Here is an 8,277-nt window from a genome sequence, read left to right on the forward strand (position 1 = left end):
GGTGTGCCCTGGCTCCTTGTGCCTGCCTGGTAACGTTTGTTCCTGTTGTCCGCATCCACTAGGGTCTGAGCGCCTTCAGCATAGGGACAGTGCCTAGTGTGAGGCGTTCCAGAGGAAATCTAATGCAAAGCACAAATGTGAGCCACATGGGCAATTTTCAAATTTCTAGCAGCCGCATTAAAATAAAGTAAAAAGAGATAAGTGAAACCCATTGTAATACTTTATTTAACTCAATATATTCAAGATACCATTTTAATATGTAATCAGTATTAAAAATTATTAATGAAAGATTTAACATTCCTTTTTTCATATGAAATCCTCAAGCTCTGGGGTGTATTTTATGCTTAGAGCACATTTCAATTTGAGCTAGCCAAAAATTCAAACAATACCCACAGGTGGCTAGCTGTTAGCATGTGGACAGGGCACAGGTCTAAAATAAGTGCCTGGCACCTAGTAAGCACTCCACAGTTACGTTGAATGAGTAAATGAGTAAATGGATGAAAAGTACTAAAACTACTTCAGGCAGAACTTCTCACTCTCCATGGTGATGTCCAGCAGAGGGGATAGGAGAGACCTTCATTCACTCATTTATTCTGCTACTCACGGGCCATTTGAGACTCATTCTCTTTCCAGCTCTGTTTCAAGTTCTTGATCTCTTTCTTAGCCAAGAACTCTGGAGATGAACAAAGTGAGGCTAACTTGACAAATGCAAAATATTCAAGATTTCTCTTGAATGAGTCTGATGGCCAGACCCCAATTCTTTCCTCCTAGTACCCTGGGGAAGAGTCGGCTTTATCGCCCCTCCCCCTGTACACACGGCCACCACCACGAACCCCATCTTTTTAAGTGCTAACCCCTGTGAGGTTCAGAGTTCTACTCCAGCAAGGCTGGCTACTGCTACCAGATGGCTATCTGCCATCAGAAGCCTGGAGAGGTGGAGGGACTTGACCCACCGTTTTGTTCTCTAACTGCAGGCGCAGGGCTTAGAACAGCGCCTGGCACTCAGAGGCTCGATAAGTATTTGTTGAGTGAACCCAGGCTCTCTGTCCTCCTCGTCCCTGCTGTGCCCACTGTTTCTGGAGCATACCTTACTTTGAATTGCTCATGAGTCCTCTGTCAAGGGTATGTGCTTAGGCCTGAGAGCCTAGACCAGGCAGTGGGGACTTGCTGAGAGATGGGGACAGGCTGAAACTGGTTTTCTCCCCTCCCCCTAATCCCTGCCTTTTTCCATTTGAAAAGTATTTCACAAACTCCACCCTCGCAAGGTTTACCTTAACCAAGTACCACCTGTACTATTATTTACGTAATACTTTTTTTAATGTGAAGTCAGATCTCTTTTTTTTTCTTGGCAGCTAAAAGCTATTTTTAAAATAAACGTTATATCACTACCATAAATGGAAAACCAGGATTGATGGCCATATATAGATGGCAACCGTAAAAATAAATACAATGAAAACAAAACAATGCCATTGCATTCAAGCTGGATACTGTTGCCCACTGAAGCCTCTGAGCCTGGCATATTCCTCTGGTTAACAAAAGATGAGCCAGTCTAAAGAGAAGTTTTAAAGGCAAGCCAGACCCGAGGTGAAATTTATCTCCATTAAGTCATCAGATGTAGAAGTATATTTTTTTAAACATTGTATTGAAATGTACTATTCATGCAAAACAGTGCTCATACCACAAACTGGATAAATGCTCACAAATTCCATATAACAAGTACCCAAGAGAAGAAAGAGAACATAGAGGCGCCTGGGTGGCTCAGTCGGTTAAGTGTCTGCCTTCGGCTCAGGTCATGGTCCCAGGGTCCTGGGATCGAGCCCCGCATCGGGCCCCCTGCTCTGCGGGAAGCCTGCTTCTCCCTCTCCCACTCCCCCTGCTTGTGTTCCCTCTCTTGCTGTGTCTCTCTCTGTCAAATAAATAAATAAAATCAAGAAAGAAAGAAAGGAAGAAAGGAAGAAAGAAAGAAAGAAAGAAGAAAAGAAAAGAAAGAAGAAAGAAAACATAAATAGCACCCAGAAGCCCCCTTCACACCTCCTTCCAGGTATTACTTCCAGCACCCCATTATCCTGACTTCTACTAACATGGATGAGTTTTGCCTCTTTTTGCATCTCACATAAACGAAAACATACAACAGATAGTCTTTTTGTCTCTGGCTGATTTTGCTCCACATCACGCTGGTGAAATTCATCCATATTCTTGTACGTAGTTAGTTATTGGTTCCTTCTTGTTGTGGGGTAGTGTTCCGTGCTATGACTATACCGCAGTTTATTTATCCGTGGTACTGTTGATGGGCATTTGGATAGTTTCCAGTGTTTGACTCTTCTGAACACAGCTGCTGCGAACCTTCCAGAACATGCTGTTTGTTGAGCATGTGCACACATTTCTGTTGCAGCTCTACTAGATATGGAATTTCTGGGTCATGGGGTATACATGTGTTCAGCTTCAGTAGATAAAGGACAGGCAGAAAGTTTTGCAAAGTCAGTGTGTGCATCTCTACTGCTATCAGCAGTATATTGCTCCCTATGCTGGCCAACACTTGACATATCCCATCTTTTCTCAACATACCCGATCTGGTGGATATATAGTTGCATTGCATTGTGGTTGTATTTTGCAGTTCCTGGTTGACTGAGGAAATTGAGCACCTTTTAAATGATATAATGGGATGAATTTTAAGAGAATCGTATCATACAATGTTACATAATGTCCTGCCCATGTGTCATGATTAAACACCATGAGTAACACCTAAAATCATCTTGGCCACACCAGGTGCAGACATTTTTATTATGGAAGTCTTGTTTTAGTTTTATTTGTCTCAGGAGGAAGAAAAGCAGCAAAAAAAAAGGGGGGGGGTAAGAGTATTGCTTGAGCAGAGGAAGCATCCTCTCCTCTCTGTCCACACCCCTGGGAATCGCCACAGACCAGCATACCTCTTCCTTGGTGAGTCCTGAAGCAAAATGAACAAGCGTGAGGACATCTGGCTTTTCTGATCCCATGCCTTGGTTGGAAACTCCATCATGAAAATTTGAGGGGCATCGCTGTGGAAAAGATAAAAAATGAAAAATGTGCTCAGAGGTAAGTCAGAGGCCAGGGCTGCATGCTTCATGGTGATTTCCTGAACCGGCCTCATGCGTCTGGCCAAAAGCTGGACCCCATCACCATCATCATCTTTGTCCTCGGAGCATCTTCACCACATGCCTCTGCCCAGAGGCTGGCTTAGGCTGCTGGATAGCCCTGCCCTCTAGAAGGTACGGACTTGGGCTGGGTGACTTTAAAGTAACCAAATGGAGAGGACACTAAAGAAAATCAGAATGGGAATGTGAGCACCGGAGGCTGGCGGAGGAGTTAAGAGAAAGGGCTTGGTGCCAGAGTGGATGCATGTCCAACCTCTTCCGTCACTGGCTGTGTCGTTTGGGGCAAGTTACTTCACCTCTCTGAGCCTCAGTTTTCCCATCTGTAATAAGGGGAGGATAATAATAGCGCCTATTTCAGAGGGGTGCTACAAAGAGTAAATAAAACCCTCCGCCCGGCATACAGCCCTCAGCAGTAGGTAGTCGAGCTGTTATTATTATCTTCTGCTCATGAGGAGGGGCCCATGTCCTTTGGCACCGTTCAGGAATGGAGCATGAGGTCGACAGTTCCTCATTGTAAGCCCAGGAAAGCACTGCCTCTAATATAGCTGGGAAGATGGGGGCGCCTGGGAGGCCCCGTTAGTAAGCATGAACTCTTGGTCTCGGTTCAGGTCATGAGATCGAGTCCCAGGTCAGGCTCCACGCTCAGCATGGAGTCTGCTTAAGATTCTCTCCCTCTGCCCCTCCCCCCATGCATGTGCATGCTCTCAATATCTCTCTCTCTCTCTCTCTCAAATAAATAAATCTTAAAAAAATAAATAAATAAAGCTGGGAAGATGTTTGCAGGAGGAGGAATTCACCCCAAGCTTGGGGGGAAGGGAGTAGATCCCCGGCCCTCAGTGAGGCAGGAAGGGGATAACTGGATGAACACAGCCTCCAGAAAATGTAATGAAGAGTAACAGGAAAGAACCCCCCCCAAAAAAAAGAGTAACAAGAAAGAAATGGAAGTAGACATCAGAGCTCAGTGGCCACTCAGAAGCTTGGAAGAAGGCATGGAACTGGCCAGGGAATCCAGAACCTTCTCCCTACTGTAAGTAGGAGATCCAGCTGACCTGCATGGCCATAGCCACAGGCAACAAAGGTCAGTGACCAGAGGAAGAGAGGAACAAAACTCAGAGCACGCTCACAGGTGTTATTTCATTTAATTCTCTTAAGTGTCAGATGAGGCCCAGAGAGGTTAAGTGACCTGTCCAAGGTCACCCAGCGGCACACGGTCCCTGACTCATGATGGTTCAACTTAAAATTTTTCGAATTGGCAATGGTGCCAAAGCGATATGCCTTCAGTAGAAACCGTACTTCGAATTTTGAGTTTGGATCTTTCCCTGGGCTAGGGATAAGTGGCATGGTCCTCTCTCCTGATGCTGACCAGCGGCAGGGAGCCAGGGCCCAGAGTCAGCCCACGATCATGAGGGTAAACAACCAATACACTTCACAACCATTCCGAATCCATACAACCATTATGGTTGTCACTTTCAGTACAGAACTCAATATTAATTACGGGAGATATTCCAACATTTTACTACAAGATAGGCTTTGTGTGAGATGCTTTTGCACAACTAGGCTAGCATAGTGTTCTGAGCACCTTGCAGGTGGGCTGGCTAAGCTGGAATGTTCAGTAGGTTAGGTGTATTACATGCATTTTCAACTCACTGTGTCTTCAACTTACAATGGGTTTATCAGGACATAACCCCATCGTAAGTCAAAGAAGATCTCTAGCGTGTAATAGAGCCAGATGTCAAACCCTTACCTTTCCACTACCCTGCGGGACCAATCCTCTGACTCCAGATTTGCTAACATCAAGGTGTGTGGCCACAGTTGTCCCTATGCCCCTCGTCGTCCACACTGCCATTTCCTCGTTACCTCTCCCTGTGTAACAAGCCATCTCCAAACTTAAGTTTTAAAACTACCGTCTGTATCATCTCTCGCAGTACTGTGGATTAATAGGGCTCCGCTGGGTAATTTGCACACAGGCCCTTTCACGTGGCTCTGAGGCCGTGTCTAGGACTTGGGTCATCTGGAGGCCTGACTGGGCTGGACACCCGAGAGTGTAGCTCACTCACCTGGCCCGCACTTGACGCTGGCTCTTGGCTGGCAGCTGAACTGGGTGGCCAACCACGGCTCCCCTCTCTGTCTTCTTCGTGTGCTTTGGGCTCCTGAGCGTGAGGAGGCTGGGTTTCAAGAGGGAGTGTCCCAAGAAACCAGGTAGAAGTTGCAAGGCTTCTTGGCATCCAGAAGTCCCGCCACATCATATCCCCCTCATTCTGCTGGTCAGACAGCCCCCAGGCCAGCTCATCTTCAAGGGGCTGGAGAATGGGCAGGCGGGACAGAAGAGGCTGTTCAGGCCATCTCTGGGGAGCATCGCGAGCACGGCCCCCACCCCTCTTTATTGACGAGAACATCTGCATGTTAGGTAGGCTGTCACTCCAGCACCCTCCGTGTCTCAAGCTGCCGCTCATTCCCTGGAGAACAAGGGGCCCTGCAGCTCTCCAGAGGCATGCCCATAGGAATAAAACTAATAGACGCTTTTACGTCCAGCACAGCACGCACTCATTCCCTGAAGCTCCTGAAGCTCAGTTTCACAAAGAGCACCGCAGAACTCCAGGCTTCAGGTAGGGGTCTACCATTAAACAAATCAGATTTCCTCCCCCTCTTCTTTTGTAAGGTGGTTGAGGTCAAAATGTTGTGGCCATTCCAGATGGGTTCAAAACTGTGAGACCAATTGCATCTGAAGGGAGGGGTGTTGAGCAAAGCATCCCTCAGCCTGAATTCTCTAGATCAGGGGTCGGCAAAAGCAAAAGACCCTTCAGTGAATATTTTCGGCCTTGCGGGCTTCATATGGTCTCTGTCACAACTACTCAACTCTACCATTACAGGCCCACGGCAACCAAGGGTGATATTCAAACAGAGAAGCATGGCTGTGTTCCAGTAACATTTTATTTATGAGAGCAAGTGGAGGCCAGAATTGGCCCGAGGTCTGCAGGATGCCGACCCCTGCACTGGGGCCTCCTTAATTATAGAGAGCAGGCTTTCAAAAACCGTCAGACCTAGGAGATAATACAGACCCTGGAGTCTTACTCCCAACCTGAATGCAATTGACCACCCATGGTAACCTCCCAACATGTGACCTTGAGGGAGCCACAAGATGCCTGTCGGAAAGGCCAACTCCATAACCATCACATTCTTGATTTTATCTGAGGGTCCCAGCTCCCCTGGCTTCCCTCTCCATCCCCATTCCAACCCAGAATCCCACAGTGAGGTGCCCAGGGTCCCCAGTGTCACCAGCTGAGAGTCTGGACCTGGCATTCAGCCAGGCCCCAGCAGACCCTCCTGGTCATCAGAGGACAGACTCAGAGAGGACCCAGCACTCCCTGACGCTTCTTGGAGAAGGAAGGCAGGACAGGAGGCACAAGGAGGCAAGGCAGGGGGCCTGGCTCAGAATGGGGGAGAACTGGCAACTGGCTTCCCTGAAAAAGGTCTCAGGCAGGGTGAGCATCTATGGAAAATGTGAGCGGGGCTGCTGCCTCCATTAGATGCCCTCCTCCCCCCTACCCCCCAGCCGCAGCTCTTCTTTCGAGGAACAAGACTACATCTGTTTGGCGATACTCTATCTGGAATGGTTAAATAAACCTTTCAGGCTCTGGCAAACAACAACCCATCTTATTCCAATGGGGGAGCTTCTAAAACACAGCAGACTTCTTAATCTTAAATCTGTCTGCAGGCGCCCCCTCCCCTCTCGGTAAATCCCTGCTGCCCCCACTCCTGGCCCTCAGCTGGGAGCAAGATGGCCCACACTCGCCGCCTCCAGCCCCTCCACTCTTAGTTCTGAGTCTTCACAATGACTCTCGGTATTGTTGCGCTTGGTTTTTCTCCCCCCACTCCCTTTCTTCACCCCCTTTCTTTTTAGGGGTCTCTCTCTCTCTTTCTTTTGCTTGCTCGGTGGATCTCAGCCACACAAAACCGTCCCAGCAACCTTGTTCAGGCCCCCACAATTATCTCATCTCCCCATTACCCCCACCCTCACCCCCTTGAGGCCACTGAGAAGCAAGCAAAGCTAAATAAATAAAGGCTGGAGGGGACCCAGCCAGCTTCTCCGAGCCCAGGCGGTATAAAATCACAAGCGCACAGGCTCAGCTTGCCTTCTACCCCCCCAAGGGCACCAGCCTCCCCCATAGTCAGAACAACAAAAAAAGCTGAACCCCTCCTACAGATGAAACCCAAGTCCTCTGCAAAGGCGTGTTGCAACGCAAGTTGCAGAGTCTGTGTGTCCAGCTGAGCGCACAGACCTCCCCCTCCCCGTCCTCTCTCACTCCCTGCTCCCTTCCCTCAACATCACACACACTTCGTGACCCTAACTCCCCTTGCCAGGAAATCTCTTGCCTCAGCAGAGAGTCAGGGAAAGCAAGAAGTTGCTGTGGGCACATTGGTCTCTTTACAAAATCGCTGCCGAGAGGTAGTGAGAAATGGGTTTGAATAGCACCCCTCTGCCTCCCCACCTCTTTCCCGTCCGGGAGAATGCTGTAGAGACTACACACTGCAATTTTACGGGCAGGCCTTGGTTCTCCTTCGCTCTGTAATTAAACTGCAGCCTCTCTCCTCCAATCAGGAGTCAGTGTGACGGCTCCACCAGGGATTGAGGGGGAAGTGAGGGAGATGTGAGTGTGGGAGGGAATGATGAAATCATCCAGTTTGGAAACTAAGCCATTGGGGGTGGGGGGGGGTGAGTGGAGGTGGCAAAGAATCATTCACTAGGGGAAGAAGAAGACCACCCCCACCCAATTCCAAGGTTCTTTAAGGCCAGTGTGAGGAGGAGAGAAGCTCCCTAAGGGAGGAAGGCCCTCTTGAATGGGGTGCTTGCTTCATTCCTGGTAGAACACCTTCCTGAAGGTGAGGCAGACCTCAGCCGTCCCTGTGCTTTGCTGCTAACACCACCACTTAGGACTGGAGCCCCGTCTAGGCTGTCCTGAGATCTGAGTTTGTATTACTTTGTGTTTCTTTGGTGTCTTCCATCAATCTCCTCCATTTCCCAAGACACAGAAAGTTCAGTGAGGGGAGGGACTGGTCTCTGAGTCCTGTGCACCCCTCTCCCCACCCCTCACCCCCTTCTGCCTGGCTTTGTCTGCAGTAGATGGAGATTACCCCATTCTCCCTA

The sequence above is a fragment of the Phoca vitulina genome, unplaced genomic scaffold, assembly GCF_004348235.1.
Source record: "Phoca vitulina isolate PV1807 unplaced genomic scaffold, GSC_HSeal_1.0 scaffold1, whole genome shotgun sequence".
NCBI lineage: Eukaryota > Metazoa > Chordata > Mammalia > Carnivora > Phocidae > Phoca > Phoca vitulina.